We start from the raw sequence: 20,311 nt of genomic DNA on the forward strand, positions 1-20,311 counted from the left end.
CATCTGTTGAAACATCCGTTGTGCCATATGATCGTTGAACTTCAGTCCACAGAGATCACTAGGAGTCATTCTCTCTCTCCCAACTTTTTCTCAACTCTCCTCAGTTCTGGCTTCTTCTAGTTGATTATTTGGTCCTCCTGTCTGATGCAAAGGAAACATTGTCTCTACCAGGCTGTGGTATGGAGACTTCTTGTGAAATTCTCCCAGTCCTGTCTGCTTGGATACATAGCAGAGCTGCTCCTTTTTCAGAGTCTTGCTTCTTCCAAGGATTCTGCCCTAAAAGGGAACATAGGTCTCCTCTGCTCTTGTATTCCACAGATGTTTGGGTTTCCTTTCATGAAATGAAAGGAAGGTCCTCAGCCTTCACAAGGTCAGTGAAGTCAGGTGGCAGGGTTTGTTCTAGATACCCACTAATGTCTATTATACCATCCTCTCCCTACATAATCTTCTCTGTTCCACCTCAAGAACACTGTTCTAGCCTTGCAGCAGGAAGACTTATTCATATTTTTGACTCTGTTCTGAGTCATTTCTATTTCCAACAGTGAGGCATTTGAAAATCAAAGACCAACAAGAGACTTTTATTTCCTTTCCAAAACAGCCCCTTCCCAGTGGAAATGAGCAAATGGCCTAAGTGTGGAGTTAGGCAAGGGGAGGAATGGTAGAGATAATAATATTAAAATAGTTTTGAAAATAACAATAAATGACACTAAGTGGCAAGAACTGCCGTAAGTGCTTTACATAGGAATTAATTCATCTGATTCTCCTACCAACCCTGTGAAGGCATGACTGTCATCTCCATGTTGTGGATCATGAAAATAAAGCACAGAGAGGCTAAATTTCTTGTCCAAGATTGCACAGGTAGTTAGTGGTAGCAATGGAATTCCAATCTAGGCAGTCTGGTTCTAGATCTATGCTCTTTAAACCATTAAGAAAAATAGGCTGGAAGCAAGACCCAATGCACTTGAAAGGTCTTGATGAGGTCTTTTTTTTTTTGGCGTGGATTTTCCATTTTTTAAATCACCAAAAGCATAAAACCAACTGCCTCTATTTAATTTCCTTTTCTTCATCCACACACAGTGTAGATAATGTGGAAAAAGAAATGTAATACTTACCCAAGTCCCACAGATCCATCTCACTCTAGCCCTGGAATTTATATTATTAAATTTCCATTTTATTTCAGATAAGGACACTAACCTTTAGTTTAACTAATGTCCTTGTGGCACACCCCCAGCTAGGAAGAGGGAGTGCTGGGATGTAAACCCAAGGCCACCTGATTGAGCAAGGTCATGTTTATTCCCTGACCACTCAAGAGCGCTTAACTGCATTTTGACCTGAAAGTGAAGGTGGACATTTGCACAGCCCCTGTGAACATCTGACCCTGCCAGAGGAGAGGGGAGTTGGGCCTTGGGCCTGTCAAGCAGATACCTTTTCACCAGCTGTGACTGGGCTTGCCTTTATGCAGCATTAATGGAAAGCTAGAGGAGTAACAGATGGAACACACTTGAACCTTCCAATCCGGAGCCTCCTTTGATCCCCTTTGGCTCCTCTCAGCCTTGTGCATCATCTGCATTAGAAAGCCCAGTGGATCTTTTTTCAGCGGTGTCCGGTCAGCCTACATGACGTTCTCTCTGACACTCCTCTGGGAAAGTCCCATGTCCGGCAGTAACAGACCTAGGAGGGTGCAAATAATTCGAACTTAGATTGTCAACTCGGTCTCCAAAGTCAGTCACACAGAAAATGCACCAGCTTGACATATGATGCCTAGTGCCGTTTTATGGAAATAAATGATCTAAACTGCTTATTTTTTGGTAAAAGTTAATAGCATATTTTATATGTCCCAATCACTCATTTTTACGGGAGTCGAGGCAGTAACATTGATTAAGATGAATTCTTGGGAGCCAGTGTCGGTTAACTTCAGTTGTTCATGAAGTCCCATTCATCTAATTTTTGCTTTTCTTCTCTTCCCCTCCCCCACCACCAGAGGTGATACCTTTAATTTAAAAAGTCATTTGCAGACAAAATGTATTTAGAAATAAAGATGCTCAGGTACCTAAATGCAGTGGTCTCTGTGAGAAATTGCTATTGATTGCAGACTTGTTACAGGAATCCGAAACTGACGCACAGAAAACACACACCCAGACACACACACCTTGACTGAGGTTCAGCTGCTCTCCTCCCCTTCTTGTCATAATAACTTAACATAATGATAGTGCTGTCATTATAAATATTTGGAGGCTTCTGCATCTTGATAATTGATGGATTCTGAATGTTGGAGGACTCGGAGGATAATTTTTAAATCAGCACAAGCATCATGTTCAAAGCCTTTCCTTGGATTTTTCAGAATGAAAACCAGAACCATCCTCTCTATCTTAGGAAATGATTGGGAAGCGTAAGAGAGGCAAACCCACCCAGCCCTGTTATTTCCCAGGCCTTCCTCTGGTAAATTGAAAACGGTACCTCCCCTCTGTGAATCCGCCACCCTCCACATGCTTGGCCGGGATGCCACACACCTGCTCCGCGTCAGGCGGAACCCGCTGGAGCATATGGCAGCTTACACGTTGCCTCGTCCCGGGACGGATTAGGAATGCTGGTCACCTGGGCTCTGTTTTCAAGTGGTGTGACAGCAGCTGGGGGAAGCCCAGAGAATGACAGGCTCTCACTGCTCTTCTTACTAGTGGGAAAGAAGAGTGAGGGGAACAGAAGGAAATGTTTTCATATACCCAGCAGCTATGACTTGAGTTCTGTGCAAGAACACACTACTCACTGGCTTTCCCCACCGTAAGCAGCTGCGGTAGAAGGGAAGCCCTGATTTTTTTAATTTAAAATTGCTTGTCAGTGGTAGCAGACAGAATTTTGGCCCTGAAAGATGTCCATTTTATAATCCCAAAAACTGTGATGTTAACTTTGCATGGCAAAGAGGAATTAGGTGTCAGATGCGCCAAAGGTGGTTCCTCATCTGTTTTTAAAGTAGGGAGGATTAGGGGCACCTGAGTGGCTCAGAGTTGAGGCCTTCAGCTCGGGTTGTGATCCCAGGGTCCTGGGATCAAGCCCCACGTCGGGCTCTCTGCTCGGCAGGGAGCCTGCTTCCTCCTCTCTCTGCCTGCCTCTGCCTGCTTGTGATTTCTGTCGAGTGAATAAACAAAATCTTAAAAAAAAAAAAAAATAGGATTATTGTGGATAACCTGGGTGGGTCCAGCGTCATCACAAGGGTCCTTCCATGGGGAAAGGGAGGCGGAAGAGGTCCAAGTGACACACCAAGTGATGGTGTGTGAGGAGGACTTGACCTGCGTTGCTGGTTTTGAAGATGGAGGGAGAGTGCCACTGGCTAAGGAGTGTGGGCAGCCTCTACAAGCAGGAAAGGGCAAGAAGCGGATTCTCCTGAGTGTCCAGAAGGGAACCCCAGCCCTGCTGACACCTTGATTTTAGCTCAGTATGACTTAGGTGGAACTTCTGAACTGTAGAAACCAATATAATGAATGTATCCTGTTTCAAACCACTGCCATTTGTGGAAATTGCCCCAGCAGCAGTAAGAAATGGACATATGGAGTGATGGTTGGAGTTGTGGTTCTCAACTCAGGGGTACATTAGAATCATCTGGGGAGCTTTTACAAGTCCTTGTGCTTGGGTCCTACCCCAGACTAATCATCTCAGAATCTCTGGGAGTGGGATCCCGAAAGTCAATTTTATAAACTCCCGGTGATTTCACTGTGTAAGTGAAATGGAGAGGCAGTGATCTAGTGGATAGATCCCCACCAGTGTTTGGAATCAAGAAAGCTGTGTTCAGATCCCTTTTTTTTTTTTTTTTTCATTTTAAGATTGAGCTCAGATAATTTCTTTCACCTACACACTAAATGAACAGGTACACATATTTATATATTTGTATTTATAGATATATAAATTATATACACAAACCAGCCCTTCTGTAAAATGGAAAGCTAATGTTAAGTGAGGTTTTATTTTTTTTTAAAGTGAGGTTTATACATGAAGAATCTAGCACATCATAAATGCATGTAATGAAAGTTTTTGTAGTATAAGTAATTGAGAGCTACTGAAGAGATTAAAAAAATCATTCTCTGATAACATCAAAACATGGTCATATTCCTATTTTACTATTTTCTGGGCCCATGAATCTCAAAGTATGTTCTAATATGGGAGCCATTTTAAAATGTATGTCAGATCACTGACATCTTGGGAAAAGCAACACTATTTTATGAAAGGTTTTTTGGGGTGTTTTTTTTTTTTTTTTTAGTATTAATAATGTGACCAGGGGCACCTGGGTAGCTCAGTCGGTGAAGTATCTGACTTGTGATTTCCGTTCTGGTCATGATCTGAGGGTCATGAGATCAAGCCCCTTGTTGTGGAGCCTGCTAGGCTGCTTGGGATTCTCTCTCTCCCCCTCTCTCTCTCTCTTCCTCTCTCTCTCTCTCTTCCTCCCACCAAGGTCACACACATTCTCTCTCTTTGTCTCAAACAAAACAAAAACATGGAACCAGTCTTCCCCCTTATGTGGAATTTGTTTGCACTTCCCGATTAGCTGTCAGGCTCAGGTTGCCTGTGGTGATCTCTGGCAATTTTCTTAACCTAGCCTTGAGCCTTCGTTTCCATGTTAGTAATAAAGGGACTACAGTTGTCCTGTGGGGCTTGGAGAGAGCAAGTATAAGGTATCCAGCATTATGCCTGACCTGTAATCATGACTTAATAAATGAAAACCAATGAATGAAGTGGAAGAATAAACTGGAAAGTCACTGGGTGTGAGAAGAGAAGAGAGTGAGTGGCTGGGTGTGCAATCAGGAAGGTGCTGGAGGGCTTTGGCCAGACAGCCATCATTGTCCAGGTGCCCAGCAGGTGTGGAGGAGATGGGCACAGCTGTGTGCAGGAGCTCTGGTCCGCTGAATAGTTGACCCTGAGCCAAGCCCTTGGAGATGTGGAGACGTAGGGAACCTGGTTGGCTTCAGGGACATTTAAAAGTACAGTAGGCCAGCCTGGGCACAGGTAGCCCAGGCTACCTGTGACTTTAGTTACACCTCAGATATGTTGTTAATCCCTGGAAGGCAGGAGTTGTGTCTCAGAGTTCTGTCGTCTGATTCCCCAGCTCAGTTCTGGGCATACAGCAAATGTACAATAAAAGCTTGCTGTTTCAAAAAAAAAAAAAAAAAAAAAGTTTGCTGTTTCATTAGTTCCATTGGATTCACATAAAAATAATTAAGAGAAATGGAACCACATTGTATAATGGTTCTTGAAACCACAAACAGTGGTCTGGATTTGGGGCCATGAAACTGACACGGGTGTGGGTCAGCTTGGGCTCACAGTTTGATCGTGGCTACATCAGTGGTCTTTCTCGAGGTCAGTTCATCTGCTGAGTGTTGATGGAGTCATAGCAGTATCCACGGTGCTGATCCACAGGATTAGTGCCCCTATCAAAGGTGCGGGGAAGTTTTCCATTAATTTCTGTAAATCCATAAATTTGAAAGAATATAATGATGTGAGACTCGAAGGAAGAAATGCTCACACCTGGCTATGGAGAAAAGAGAAAACTTTTTAAAGAGGCTATCTGAGGGTCGTAGCTAAAATAATTTTCTTTTTCGAAGTGATTTAAGATTCAGACTTTTCCTGTTTTCCAGGTGCAACTGGTAGAAATGTGTTAATGGTGAAGATAGATTGAACGGGGCACACACTCTTGGCCTGGGCTTAAATCCCAGCACATTTGCATTTGCTTACTGTATGTGCAACTTCAGCCAAGACACAAATTCTCTGACCCCGAGTGTCCTTTTTAACAAACAGGAGTGATAATCTAGATATGGCAGGGCTGGCTATTATGAACCTTCCCTGCATGGCTCGAACAGCGCCTGCAACATTGTATAGGAAAACTGGGTGTCCCTCCCCCACTTCCTGGGGTTCTCTCAAGAAGCCCAGTTGTCTAGGGGACAGATTATAGTTAGAAGCCTTCTCCTACTAAAAGACAGTAATTGTTTGTTCTGGTTATAATTTTTAAAGACTCATTTATAATTATATATATAATTCATACATATGTATGTATTTGTTTGTATGTATGTACATATGTGCATACATTAGAGAGTCTTACAGTAAAAAAAAAAAAAAATGGAAACAATACCAATAAAGCAAAAGTTCTACTAATCCCCTCTTCAGAGGTAGGTTTCCTTTTTAAAAAATCAGTTCACACCAGTGAAATATGAAGCCAGATTATTGTCCTATCTGACTTCAAAGATCAGACAGCTGGAATTTGTTCCCTTGAGGCATAGTCAAATCTAAAACCACCCTCAGGAAGCTCTAGAGAAATGCACTTAGCAGCCCCAGTGATTTGTGTGTTGGCAGTCTCTTCCTGGGTTCTGACTAGGGCCAGATCCACTGTCTCTAGCCACTCTTCAAATGTCCTCCTTACTCACTCTGCCCTTTACCCTTGCCAGGAACACACCACGCTGGTGTGGTGTATAAGAACAAGCTTGGGATCAGGAATCAAAAGATGGCAGTGCTCAAAGTCTAGTGCTTCCTGCTACTAGCCAGTAGCACAAGGCAGGTAATGGAAATTGCCTCTCAACTGCCTCATCTGTGAAATGGGAATGGTAGTTAGAATTCTGTCACAGCCTTGCTCTGAGCTTTGAATGACCTCATGCTTTAGAATCTTGAAGTGCTTTTAAAATACGAACCATTATTATGACCTATATATATAATAAAGAAAGAGAGTTTGGAAGGCAGAAGAATGGAAAGCAATAGGTTTAATTGCTTATTACTCCCTTTTAACCATGACCTAATTTCACAAAATCTCATCACTTTCATCCTTTGCCATTGTACAGAATCTACTCACACTAAAGTCTGGAGCTGTGGAGTGGTTGGCAATGAAGCCCTTTGATTCCACAAAGGACCACACCAGTGAACAAAGCAGACGACAAGATCTGCCCTCGGGGTGCTGACCTGAATTTAGGAAATCCCGGGAATGGTCCCCAAGCAAGTTCTCTGACACCCAGCTGCCCTAGTAAGATTCCAGGGTCCTGTTTCCTCATCTTCTGCCCAGTAGAATCCTGGGGGCCCAGGTCTTTCAAAAATCTACTACTTGGCTTTAGTCCAGGGCAGGCATTTGGAATTTTAAGCTGGGCCAATGTTTGGTGCTCAGAAGTTGGACAGGAACCATGTGCTGAGTGCCAGCAAGGCTGTTTGAGAACCAGTATCTGGGTTTAATTTCCACTGTCTGTCAGAGGGAAGCTTTGATCAGACCCTGCATTTTTTCACTTCTCCTAAGTGACTAAGGCTACTGGCGGCCCATTACCACTGCCTCCGTGTGAGCTCTAGGTTGGCCATGATAGCAGAGATTTATTTACATGAATTTCCTCCAAATTGCCCTGCCCATCGCCTCTCTCTCTCTCCCCTTCTCCCCTTAGGTCAGGGCACAGTGAGAGCTGGGGGCTCAACCTGGGTGTGAATGCCTGACCAGGAAGCTAAGGGATGGGAAATGGGGAGGGGGATCCACACGTATCGCAGAAGGAAGTGCAGCTCAAGTAAGTGACTGCAGCTGGCTCTTAATGGCTTTTCTTCTCTGTCGTCATTTTCCTTTAAGCCCAAAAGAAACTCTTTGTAATACGTGTTAAAATTATGGTTCAGATTTCTGATGATCAAGTTACATAGATTAAAGTAATGGATACCAGACTCTGCATCAATTCAGGTATAAATATGGATGAAATGAATGTACATTATCCACTGTTATAAATCTGTGTGTTCAAGGAAAGATATAAATCTCCTGAACCTTTCCTACCTCAGGGTTTGAGGGTCTTTTTTTTTTTTTTTCAGTGTTTTCGGTGAAATTATGATTTGAAGTAATTTGCTGGTTTTGCAGAAACTCCTGTGTTTTTTTTTTTTTTAACAAGAAAGGGTAGAGTATATTATTTATAATGGCGAGTCATTAAAATGCTCCAGGAAGTCATCATTGCAGAGGGGGTTGGAGAGGCAAGGGGTTATACGGCATTCCAGATGTGCACGTGTGGAGAAGGGCCATGCATTTGGAGAAATTTATAGCACCTGGCTCCACTGTAAAGGGTACTTGGCCCCGGGGTGTTTCTGTTCTCTCCCCCTCCCCTCGGCCCTATCAACACTGTACAAGCAGGGGCTCAAAGGCGTCGGTGCGTGATGGACACATGGCCACAGGATGTTGTGGTCTGGAAGAGAAGACTGAGTTCTCACTCCTGCTAAGCCACAGGGCTGATGAAAGTGAGCTCCTTGCAGCTTGGGGCCCTCACAGGAGCAGGAAGAGGCCTTACTGTGAGAGGGAAAGAACAGAGCCACATGCTCTGTAGAAATGCATTACCCCAGCATGCTGCTCAACAGCTACGCATTTGGTCACCTTAGTTTACCTTCTCTAGGTTCACAGTCCATAAAATGCACCTTCCAGAAGGTTGGCGTGAGGACTAAATGGGATTCCGAGTGTGAAGGCACGTAGTGCAATTACCTCTCCCTCCAGCCTCGCTCAGGCTAGGTTAATAGACTCGTGACCACTGTTGTGCCACATAGGTTTGCATCATGGACTCCCAGCCACTCTCCACACACCCTCAGCTGAGGCCATGGCAGATCCCACATGGAGGTTCAGCTCTTTCTAAGTCCTGTGAAGTCAGTGAAGAGCTCAACAAGTTAGCCCAGTTCTTTCTATGGTATTGCTCCACTATCCCTCTTCTGCAGCATCCAAAGTGGCAAACAGCCACTTTATCTTCATCTCAGTAAGCAAAATGGAAAAATGGGGAAGGCACGGCATGTCCTTTCCCTCTAGGGACTAGCCTACAAAGGATGTATGTCACTTTCCTTCATATTCCACTGGTCAAGAACTGTCCGGCCCTGCCTAATCATGAAGGGGACTAGGCGACATATTCTTTAGCCGGCAGAGCCATTGACCTAGCTAAATTCCCTTACTGTGGAGGAAAGTGAGATGGATATTAGGGGACAATTAGAGTCCCTTCCAGGGGAAGTCACAGGGAGTTGTGCCAGAAACTCAAATAGAACCATATGTTTAAAGACAGAGGTTTGGGTTCTGGGGGTAGAGAAAGGAAGATCGTTATCCTATGGATCATGAAATGTGTTTATGTCTCATATTCAGATTAATCAGGATATAGATATATGGCCTACTTTGTTAATGTGCAGATTCCAGAGGCCTAGGTAACTGGGCCTGTCCCATTATGGGTCAAGTAAAGTTTACTTTCCTCTGCAGCTGTAATCAGTCATTCTGTGCCTACCCAATGCCCAACGTGTTTTTCAACTCCATACTTGCAGTGCATTTCTCATGGTCTGTCATATAGCTAGCTATTCATTCAGTAATTAAGTAAATAGATGAGTGAATGAATAAATGAATTAGCAAAGTAAAGGACAAGTGGGAATAGGGCAACAAGATGGCAGTGGTATCGGGGCACTTTCAATAAACAGAACTAAATCATCTCTACTCTCCTGAGCCACCATCTCCCTTACTCTTAATTTTTTTTTAAAGATTTATGTATTTATTTTAGAGCATGAGCAGGAGGGGCAGAGGGAGAGGGAATCTCAAGCAGACTCTGTACTGAAACAGGGAGCCTAATGTGGGGCTTGATCTCATGACACTGAGAGCACAACCCTGAGATCACGACCTGAGCCAAAACCAAGTATTGGATACTCTATCAACTCTGTACCAACTCTTACTCTTCTGAACTCATTAAACTCTTCTGTTCTTCTTGTTTATAGAGAGAAAAAGCAAACATTCCTTAGCGCCTGCACCAGCCCAGCAAACTGTATGTCCATCCTTCCTTTCTTCCCTTCTATTAAACTTCCTGCCGTATTCCACCAGAACCTGCTCTTCTTCCCTTCTGCTCCCCAGGGCCTGGTTCTGCCACTGTGCCCTCTCCTATACATTTTCATATTTCTTCGATCTTCTGGCTCCTTCAGAATTTAAGTGGGTTCAAATTTCTTTAAAAGAAATATATTCAAGGGAGCTTGGGTGGCTCAACTGGTTAAGGGGCTGCCTTCTGCTCAGGTCATGATCCTGGAGTCCTGGGATCAAGTCCCACGTCAGGCTCCCAGCTCCATGGGGAATCGGCTTCTCCCTCTGACCTCCCCTCTCATGTTTTCTCACTCTGTCTCTCTCTCTCTCTCTCTCTCAAATAAATAAATAAAATCTTTTAAAAAATACATATTCTGGGGAGGGTATGTGTTTTGGTGAGTGCTGTGAAGTGTGTAAACCTGGTGATTCACAGACCTGTACCCCTGGGGATAAAAATATATGTTTATAAAAAATAAAAAATTATATTAAAAAAAAAAATAAAAAAATAAAAAATAAAAAATACATATTCAATCCCTATCTAGAGTTGTATCTCTCCCCTCTCCCTTCACAACCAACTTCTTTTTATTTTATTTTTTATTTTTTTATTAATTTTTAAAATTTTTTTATAAACATATAATGTATTTTTATCCCCAGGGGTACAGGTCTATGAATTGCCAGGTTTACACATTTCACAGCACTCACCATAGCACATACTCTCCCCAATGTCCATAATCCCACCACCTTCTCCCTTCCCCCCTTCCCCCAACAACCCTCAGTTTGTTTTGTGAGATTAAGAGTCTCTTATGGTTTGTCTCCCTCTCGATCCCATCTTCTTTTATTTATTCTTTTCCTACCCCTCAAACCCTCTCCACTTCCTCATATCAGGGAGACCATATGATAGTTGTCTTTCTCCGATTGACTTAATTTTGCTAAGCATAATACCCTCTAGTTCCATCCATGTCATCGCAAATGGCAAGATTTCATTTCTTTTGATGGCTGCATAGTATTCCATTGTATATGTATACCACATCTTTATCCAGTCCTCTGTTGATGGACATCTAGGTTCTTTTCATAGTTTGGCTATTGTGGACATTGCTGTTATATACATCCGGGTGCACGCGCCCCTTCAGATGACTACATTTGTATCTTTAGGGTAAATACCCAGCAATTGCTGGGTCATAGGGTAGCTCTATTTTCAGCTTTTTGAGGAACCTCCATGCTGTTTTCCAGAGTGGTTGCACCAGCTTGCATTCCCACCAACAGTGTAGGAGGGTTCCCCTTTCTCTGCATCCTCACCAGCATCTGTCATTTCCTGACTTGTTAATTTTAGTCATTCTGACTGGTGTGAGGTAGTATCTCATTGTGGTTTTGATTTGTATTTCTCTGATGCAGAGTGATGTGGAGCATTTTTCATGTGTCGGTTGGCCATCTGGATGTCTTCTTTGCAGAAATGTCTGTTCATGTCTTCTGCCCATTTCTTGATTGGATTATTTGTTCTTTGGCTATTGAGCTTGCTGAGCCCCTTATAGATTTTGGATACTCACCCTTTATCTGATATGTCATTTGCAAATATTTTCTCTCATTCTGTCAGTTGTCTTTTGGTTTTGTTAACTGGTTCCTTTGCTGTGCAAAAGCTTTTGATCTTGATGAAATCCCAATAGTTCATTTTTTGCCCTTGCTTCCCTTGCCTTTGGCAATGTTCCTAGGAAGACACTGCTGTGGCTGAGGTTGAAGAAGTTGCTACCTGTGTTGTCCTCAAGGATTTTGATGGATTCCTTTCTCACATTGAGATCCTTCATCCATTTTGAGTCTATTTTTGTGTGTGGTGTAAGGAAATAGTCCAATTTCATTTTTCTGCATGTGGCTGTCCAATTTTCCCAACACCATTTGTTGAAGAGGCTGTCTTTTTTCCATTGGACATTCCTTCCTGCTTTGTCGAAGATTAGTTGAGCATAGAGTTGAGGGTCTATTTCTGGGCTCTCTATTCTGTTCCATTGATCTATGTGTTATTTTTTAATTTTATTAACTTATTATGTAATATTTGCTTCAGGGGTACAGGTCTGTGAATCATCAGTCTTACACAATTCACAGAGCTCATCATAGTTGGCTGAATACACTGTTCCTCTGTCTCTACGTTTCCATCCACTAAGTTTAGCTTCTATTCCTGCCATGACCCTGACATTGCTGGTCAAAGTCACTGATGACCTTCCTGGTGCAATTGCCAAGGGTGGCTTGCAGTTCTTATCTCACTTGACCTCTCAAAAGCATTTGACCTTGTTGATCATTCCCTTTTCAAGAAGTCTCTTCCCATGGCTTTTGTAACACACCATCTATCCTGGTATTTCTCCTATTTCTTGGGTCTGGTATGGACTCTCTTTCTCTGCTCATGATTAAATGTTAATGTTTCTCAGGCATCTGTTCTGGGCTGTCTCCTATTCTCACTCTACACACAGATCCCTGGACATGTCATCCACTGCAACCATCTCAATGCAGATCTAATCTATATACGTATGATACCCAAATAGGAAATATCCTCTCCTCTCTCTAAGTGTAGATCTAAATACCTCTTGGATTTCTTCATTTAGATCTTTTAGAGTCACTGAGGACACCACTTGTCTAAAATTAGATTCAGGCTTTGCCACTTCCTATTCTAGAACCTTGCTTGTTTCTCATTTATAAAGCAAGGGTAGTAATAATGCAGGATTATAGTGTGACCAGATGGATTGATATGTAAAAATGTGATATGTATACTGTGAACTACTCTTTGTATGTAAAGGATAACAGTTTATGTCAACCAACAAGGCTTCATTGAGTATCTATAGTGTGTCCTGCATGGTTCTGGTGATTACAGAATAGAACAAGCCATGGCTTCTGTCCTAAGGAACTCACAGGGGGGAATAAATGATGATGCACTTAGTGATTTAGGCAATAGGAATTGAAAAGCCAGTGGCATCACCATTGGTGATCTATTTCCTTCCAGCTCCACTCATCCTTTTCTTAAAGGTATTACCCTGCCCATAGCTTAGAAGACACAGCTCTAGTTATCAAATGACCTCTCACTCACAGCCACAGTATTTTGGATTGGTATTCATCTGACCTAGATTCTTTGGATCAAGATGTTTCTCCCAAGGAGATGTCATTCAGACAGGGCTAAGAAATGGTAATGTAGAAATAACTCCAGATTTAATGCCATAGGACATGTAAAGTAAAGGTTATAGGTAATAAATCCCAAAAATATGGGAGTGAAAGCCTGTCTACTAAAGGGAGAGTGCAACAGAGAAGCAGGGAGAAGAGGAAACAAGACACCATGTAGTTCCAGAGAGAGCAATAGAGAATTGAAGCTGTAGGATGGCTTTCCAGTTCTCTTGTGACTTGGCTGGGTTTCATGCAATCATGTCCTCGCTCATTCTTTTTTCTTTTTAAAGATTTTATTTATTATTTATTAGACAGAGAGAGATCACAAGCAGGCAGAGAGGCAGGCAGAGAGAGAGGAAGGGAAGCAGGCTCCCTACTGAGCAAAGAGCCCGATTCAGGGATCATGACCTGAGCTGAGGCAGAGGCTTTAACCCACTGAGCCACCCAGACACCCCGTCCTGTGTTCATTCTACTGCCTATGGTACCATATCACATTTATGTTTATTTTTTAAAATTATAGAAAGATATTTCAACATTATACTCTAAGTTACTTACCAGTGTAGATGTAAATTGCCATTTGATTCAAGTTGACCAGAACATATGGGGATTTGGTGTTTTTCTACCTCTGGTTTCTAATGGAAATTACCTTCCTCCATACATCCATCACATGTTAATTACTTTACTAACAATAATAGTTCCTGTGTTTTGCTTTTATGGTAGTTTACCATTTGCAAAGGGATTTTACATACATTATCTCATTTGAGCCACACAATAACTCAGTGAAGCTCAGAAAGAGTAAGTGAATTATTTAAAGTTACACAGCAAGATTGAGACATAAATTGGCTCTTAATTCAGTGCCAAGGCAAATTAAAAGTATAAAAGTTCAATCAGTGCATTCACCAACTCAGGCCTGAGGTAGGCTGTGTGCAGATACCTCTTGGAGCATTGCAGAGCCTCTTAAGTCATTCTCATGTGCCTGTTATATTCAAATTCCCAGAGTTCTAACAGTGGAGAAAGTCCAAATTCAGTTCAGTTCACCAACATTTTGTGATTTCTGAGTGTGTGCTGGCTCTGAGCTAGGCCCTGATTTTTTGTGAATAGACTTGCTGAGTCTGAAACATCTGTATCAGAGCAGGTCGGCAATCAAGCCTGACCTGTTAAAACATCAAGTATAAGTTTCAAGAGGTCTTCTTTACAGTGATAGAGGTTGTGTTACCCGGGGACGGTCGTCAGCTGTTTCGTAGAAACTTCCCATCTATTCAGCTCTGACATCTGGTTCACAGAACACCTGATATAGAGGATGCTGAAAGCAAAGTAGCATGGTAGCTCAGGGCTTCTGCTACCAAGAGCAAGAGCTTTCACATATTCTCATAACACTTGCAAAAGCTGCTTGATCATTTGTGGCACAGCCATGCTCTCTCCCATCTATTTGGAGAAAGAGGAAGAAATCCATTTTGGGGTACCCTTTTCAGAAGGTGGCCAGAGGAAATGCTCCCAATTATTCTCAGGCTTAAGAAAGTAGAGACCTTCCCGGGAGAAAGAACAGGTGACCTCCTTGCCACAGAGTCTAAGAATAGGCTTGGCTGATAAAATGTCTGTCAGCCTGTCCCCACTCTCCACATGCTCTGGCTCATATGGTGGTTGCCCCTGCCCTACTGGAAGGTGAGCTTAATGAACAAAAGGACACTAAACTACCCATCGTTCCCCACTAGCAATTCTGCGTTCTCCCAAGATCCCCAAGATAAAAAGGGAATCACTTGGGTACCATGTCCCTGAGTAAAGAAGCACAAAACAGGGCCACGAAAGCCTAGGCTTGGATCCAGTTCCCAGAAAGAACATCAACTGCCTTTTCAAGAAGAGAGTTCGTCTCAAGTACAATAGCTGGGACCCCTCCGTCTCTGGGAAAGAGGAGCTATCAGGCAAGGCATTCCCCTTGAAGACTCCTTTGTGTGTCACAGTCTCAGAGCAAACCTCCAGATCCTGGATAGGTCCAACATGTGGCCCTGTCTCCTCTCAGGGAAGGCTCCAAGCTCCTCTCCCTGGGCCCTCTAGCTACAGCCGAGCTGCTCAGAAATACCTGCTCATGTAAGACCTCAGGCTCAAGATGGGCAGCACTCTGGGGAAGGTTGGGGGTATTGCCTGCTGCTACATTTTTAGTTAGAGCAGAAGCCTGTCTTGCCCAGCAGTGCCTCTAATCCTATCCCTTCCCGACCCAAACTTCTTGGGTAGGGCCTCACATAGCTGCAGGCAGTTTATAATCCCAGGCAGGCTATAATCTAATTTAATCGGCTCTCAGAGGCCCCTTCCTTTCTACCTGGAGGTCCAAAATACCACAGTACCTCCTCAGCCCAAAGGAATCAGAATCCAACAGCCCTTCTATTAGTAGGAGACATCAGACCTCAGGGAGTCTTGGCACTGCCATGAGGGGGGCGAGGTGAAGTGGAGTCCATAGCCCAAACCCAGGAAGGACAACAAAATCATAGAGACAGATGTGAGCCATCCTCCAAGAGACACTGCATAGATATGGGTAAATTCAGTGTGTCCAAGGCCTGTAACTCAGGGAAGAGAGAATAAATCTCCCAAAGGATGTATCCATTTGCCACCTTTTGTAACCCTTACACCCCAAAAAAGTATCCTTGAAAATTCATGTTTCATCCAGTATAATCCAAATGGAATCCCATTTTCCTTTGTGGTTTCCTTTGATACATTCCTTAAGATACATTAACTCAACTATCTTTTGCTGAGTCAGTGAAACATGCATATGTCAGGGATCTACACTGGAAAGGCAAGAGGGAGTAAGACTCATTTTGATATTGCATTGTCCTTAGTTAATCTGTTGGGGGAAGCAAGTAAGTCAACTGACCGTTGCAACTCAAAGTGATGGGGAAAACCAGGGGTCACTGGTCCAGTTGGCTTGGTCGTCAGAGGTGTGAGAAGTCTTTCTTTGGGGCCAGATGCCACATGATAGCCCCAGAAGAGGTCCCAGCCAAGCACAGTGGTTTGAAAGAGAAGTGTCTGACCCTTAGATAGTTTTTTTTTTTTAAATAGGTGCCATTCTAAGTTCCTACTACGTACTCATTCATTTAATTCTCACAGTAACCCCATGAGCTATATAATAATTATTAGTGTCACTTTATAGCCAAAGAAACCACTCTCAGTGATGTTTAGTAGTTTGTCCAGGGCCGTGAGAACCTTATATTCTCCCCCAGTCAGTCCAGCTTTGCAGACCATGCTCTCAGCCCATTGCCTCCATGTCCTCCACTACAGTGACAAAATCTCAGATGGCTGGAGCCAGAAAGCAAGGTGGGAAGCCCAGAATTAACGGGATTTTGTATACCATACCGAGTCCTCATTTTCCAAACTAGGTACAGATAACATGATGAGAGGTCCGGGGACCTGAAAAGCCATCATCCATCATTTTGGAAGTATAAATTCACAGAAAAAAATGTCATCAGTTTGTACTCTGAAAAATATTTTGATGATGTACCACACAAAAACAACAATAGGCAGCTACTTGATCCTACTTCTGAAATGTTTTGCTTATTATATAGGGTTTACAAGACAGAATATGTTTAATTCTCTTTCCTACCAGTGAGTTTCCTGATAACTATAAAAGTATAGAAAATTCTTGTTTTTGTGTGCATGTGTGAAAGAGAGACAGAGAGATTTGGGGCTTATTTTTTTCATTTATTTTAAAGAACAATGATCTTGGGTTTGAGAGTATTTATCAGTGATTAAGAAGAGGAAGTTTCAAGCATTAACTTGAAAATGGCAAAACACTCTGCAAAATAGCAAAATTTAGACATCACCTGAAGTCACTGACCACCAAGAAAGCCATGACATTGCCTCACTATGCACTTCACAGGAGAAAAATAGTAGCACTAACCAACCATAATATAGTGACCAAACAGTTTATTTCAGAAACTAGCTTTAAAAGTTTGAGCCTGGGTGGCTCAGCTGGTTAAGCATCCCGACTTTTGATTTCAGCTCAGGTCATATGACCTCAGGGTTCTAAGATCAAGCCCGGTATCAGGCTCCCTGATGGGCATGGGGCCTGCTTAAAATTCTTTCTCTCCCTCTCCCTCTGTCCCTCACACTCTTTCTTTAAAAAAAAAAAAAAATTAATAAAAGATAATAATGAAACACAAAAGTTTACATGCTTACATGTAAATAATGAAACATAAAAGTGCTTACATGTTTCTTAAAATGTGTACCTTGTGTAATCATTTGCTTTCAGGGGCTTAAACTTTGGTGTCTTTTATGTAAGAAGACTTTTAAATATAAATGCATAAATACATATGCATTAATTTTTTTATTCCTATAAATATTGGAGGACAATTGTCTGAACTTTTTGAACTCAAGAGAGCAATTTAGGTTTAGATCAACATGATGAGAAGTCAAGCAAACAAAATATACTTAATACTTCTTTTGAGTTCAATATCAAAAAATCATCTTGAAAAGCAAAATACATGTAATGGGGGTGGAGGGGGGTGTATAGCTGAGCCTAGTTAAAGTCCATAAGAGCCAGCCATGCTGAAATAAGGTGGTATTACTGAATTACACTGTTGCCCACTGCTTTTTTATGTGCTCAGACATATATTCTTGAACAGTTAGTTGAGAACTGGAGTTAATTTCATTCTTTAAAGTCTAACACTTAAAACACTGATGCCAGCTCTGTAGTTGTTTTGTCTTTCCTGTATTATTTTCAGATTGAAAGTATTAGTTTTTTTTTTTTTAAAGCACTGGTATTAAAATGTTTATTTGCAATGTAGTGACATGATATAAACACTTTGAAAATGATCCATAAATTTAAAAATGTTTGTATATGTATAAAATAATATACACATGCACATAGACATCTGTGATTTCCGTGCTCAGAGAGGAAAGGATCAAGACTACTGGGCGCTCGGGAATTCGTCACCTTTGTATTATTCTCTGAAAATGCAGCACCTTAAAAAAATACATTTATTGTATTTTTCAGTATGTTCAATGGGGGCAGAATACTGATCAATCTTATTTAATAATAGAGTGGAGAGAAGATTCATCTTTTAAGATAAAGCTAAAACGAAATGAGATGTGGCTTAGAAAACTCATCTTACTCTGCAAAATGTGTATTTGTTTAACCAGAGATCACGGAGTCATGATTTTGTAATGAAGAGCTAACAGCTCTTTTTGTCATAGAAGGGAAAGACACATAATCAAGAAGAGGAACTTGTATAAAGTGAAGGATTTCATTGTCTTCCTCAGTGATTAAAAGGGGTCCACCAATTCTGGTTCTCTGGAGGTATTTCAAACAGATGAAAACAGTATGAACAGATGAGAAAATTTTGTTGTAACAGAGTGGTACTTGGCAATTGAATGATGAGGATTAATTATGGGAATTTGTTTTTGAGACCCTTAGTCCATTTACATATCATGAAAGTTAGAGCAGTAATAGGAAAATGAAGAACACTCTCAGTCATTTTCTCTAGAGTGACCATATACTTTATCATCCAAATCCATAATGAACATGGGTCCTATTAATTGAAAGTGAAAGTTGGCCCTATTTATTAATATGTTAGGACAATGTTATAAACCAGGCCTGTCAAAGGACTCTAATAAATGTTGTAACTGTATATTTTGCCCTATGTCCCCAGACACCCCCATACACATGTGTGCGTGTGTGCACGCACGTGCACACACACACACACACACACACACACACACACACAAGTGAGAAGGAAACACAAAGGACAATATATGCAGCACTGTTTCCCTGTGTGATGGTTAATTTTATTTGTCAACATGACTGGGACACAGGGTACCCAGATATTGGACTGAACATTATTTATGGGTGTGTCTTTGAGGATGTTTTTAGATGAGATTGGCATTTGAATCAATGTGAATAAAGCACATTGCCCTCCCCAATGTGAGTGGACCTCATCTAAGTTAGAGATGGTCTACATAGAATAAAAAAGTGGAGGAAGGAAGGAACAACTAACTCTCTGCCTAACAGTTTGAGTGAGACATCAGTCTTCCATTGCATTTGGACTAGGAAATATACCTTATTTCCCCTAGTTCTCAGGCTTGTGGGCCTGAACTAGAACTATAACACTGACTTTCCTGGACCTCTGGCTTGCAAATGGTGGGCTGTGGGACTTCTAAGTCTCCACAGTCACATTAGCCAATTCCTTGTAGTGACTCCTCCCCTCCCCCCAATACCCTATTGGTTCTGTTTCTCTGGAGAATCTTACTACACCCTAAGATAGTGAAAGAGATTGACAAGTAGACTACCAACATGAATACAATGTATGCTACAAGAGAGTTGAGGTCGAGATGGGCCACTTCTATCCCTCCCATCTCTGATCCCATGCTACGTGCTATATTTACTTGCTTCTATACTTGTTAGTATTTCTCTGGAAGAGTTTGAAAAGAATGCTGTAGGCAAACAGGAATTTACTGAAGGAGTGTAGACCAGAGGCCTCACAAGATTTGATTCTGGAAGGACCACTTGCTGTTGTTGCAGAGAAGCTAATGGAGCAGAGTGGGCTAAAAACTGAGATATGGATCCAACCAATGTAGTCAGTTTCCCAGGTGAGAAATAATGAAAGATGGAGTCCAGACTCTGAATATGAATAGAGAATATGAAGAAAACTTTACCACTTCAGGTCATAAGTGGCTTTGGTCAAAAGGAGACTCTAACCTGACTCTGTATAACTTGATGTCTAAGCTACTTGTAATCATTTAATTCAGTGTTTCAAGGTTTTAGTTCCAAATTTCTGTTTGAGAGGAACTGAAATGGCAAAGAATTTCCACTCCATTTAGCTGAGGTCAGACTCTGAGTTCACCAGATCCAAACATAGCCACCTGGGCCCATTTCCCCGAAACCGGGTAGTCAGAAAATAGAAATATAGCATGTTTTCTTTAATAAAATCTGCATAGGAAATAGAAATTAGATTCAAAGTGTGACAGCAGGGGAAGAAGAAAAGTAAAATAGAAGGAGATTAACATTTGTTAAAAGGCAGAAACATGATAGTCACTGTGGAAGGCACTTGGAGCATCTGCTGCTTGGGATAGTCCCCCTGAGGTAGGAACGAGTCCTACTTTGTAGTTAGCGTGAGGTAAATTTCCCATAGTCCTGTAGCTGTTGACATAGGACTCAAGATTCCAAACAGATATATCTACCTTCAGAACACACGTTTCTCCCAGCCTCTGCATGATGCTGTTTGATCTGGCATGTAGACGTGACTGGCTTTGGGGACCACCCCTCTCAGAATAACATTTTGCTTCCTGGCAAGAAAACAAAAAGCCCCAGTATAGTCTAACTAGCTTCTTTTTGGAACAAGTAGGTCTTCCTCAAGTTCTTTTCATGATTAAATTTTATCCCTAAAGGCCCCAAATTAGGTCACTTAC

The 20,311-nt window shown here is 42.0% G+C and overlaps 1 protein-coding gene across 1 annotated transcript in view; it reads left to right on the forward strand.

Annotated features, from left to right (window-relative positions):
- LOC309846252 (uncharacterized protein) overlaps positions 1 to 20,311 on the forward strand; it is a 543,217-nt gene that overhangs the window by 422,908 nt on the left and 99,998 nt on the right. The window contains exon 6 of the mRNA XM_082695118.1: positions 9,709 to 9,755. The gene's annotated coding sequence lies outside the window, so the exon portion shown is untranslated. The remainder of the gene's footprint in view (positions 1 to 9,708; positions 9,756 to 20,311) is intronic.

Source organism: Mustela nivalis (genome assembly GCF_964662115.1).
Source record: "Mustela nivalis genome assembly, chromosome: 13".
Taxonomy (NCBI): Eukaryota; Metazoa; Chordata; class Mammalia; order Carnivora; family Mustelidae; genus Mustela; species Mustela nivalis.